Here is an 899-nt window from a genome sequence, read left to right on the forward strand (position 1 = left end):
GAACACTTGAGACTTGCAGGGCAGAGTGGTGGATCTTGTTAAGAAGTCTGGGCTTCTTGGTTTATGGGGAGTCTTGTCACTGGAAGCAGAGAGGTAAATATTTGCTGTGATCTGCTACTCAAAGAAAAGACCCTGATCTAACTTGAAAAGATGGGTTTTAAACAAACGCTAAATCTATCCACTCCACGGACACTGTGACCTTTTTTCAGCCTATCAGAGCCACACCAGGGTAGTCTTTTCAGAGCCCAAGTAGCTCGCCGTGATCGTATAGTGGTTAGTACTCTGCGTTGTGGCCGCAGCAACCTCGGTTCGAATCCGGGTCACGGCATTGCGGGTGGCAATGTCACGGCAGTTGGGCAGCATTTTTATTCTCACTTCTTAATATTTACATGAGTTAAGAGCTTGAACCTAATTTCAACGGTGAAATTAAATGTCTTTGAAGAACGCGTTAACAATGTTATTATTTATTTCACCTTTCTGCGCTTTTACGTTTGTGGCGGTCCTGATGTGAAAAGTATGAGCTACAGTTTGGTTTCACGGGACCCGGTCAGCAAGAGGGATGTGTCTGTGTCTCCTGTACCTGCAGCGCCGAGGCTCCTGTACTGACGCGGAGTAGCTTTCAATGTTGAAAGGATCCTGCTAGTCAAATATCAGTTTTTGCAGCAATTCAGGCCGCGAAGAAAAAAGGTCTAAAAATAAATATTTGTATAGAAAGTAAGACTGAGCTCCCAAGGGTCTGAAAGAAAGAGGCGACGGAGAAGGACACTGAGAGGCGCGCTCTCCCAATCAGCGTTTGGCTTCATCATCCCGCACCCGACGGACCACCGGGCAGCTAGAGGGAAAGTTTTAAAACTTAAGCCAAGTTTATTAGTCGTGGTCGAATCGTGAATTACACAATT

General features: G+C 45.8%; 1 non-coding gene across 1 annotated transcript; it reads left to right on the forward strand.

Moving 5' to 3' along the window:
• The first annotated feature begins 256 nt into the window (after positions 1-256).
• TRNAH-GUG (transfer RNA histidin (anticodon GUG)) lies at positions 257-328 on the forward strand. The gene has a single exon. It is a non-coding gene; the product is annotated as a tRNA-His (tRNA).
• Positions 329-899: the final 571 nt, after the last annotated feature.

The sequence above is a fragment of the Pleurodeles waltl genome, chromosome 12, assembly GCF_031143425.1.
Source record: "Pleurodeles waltl isolate 20211129_DDA chromosome 12, aPleWal1.hap1.20221129, whole genome shotgun sequence".
Lineage (NCBI taxonomy): Eukaryota > Metazoa > Chordata > Amphibia > Caudata > Salamandridae > Pleurodeles > Pleurodeles waltl.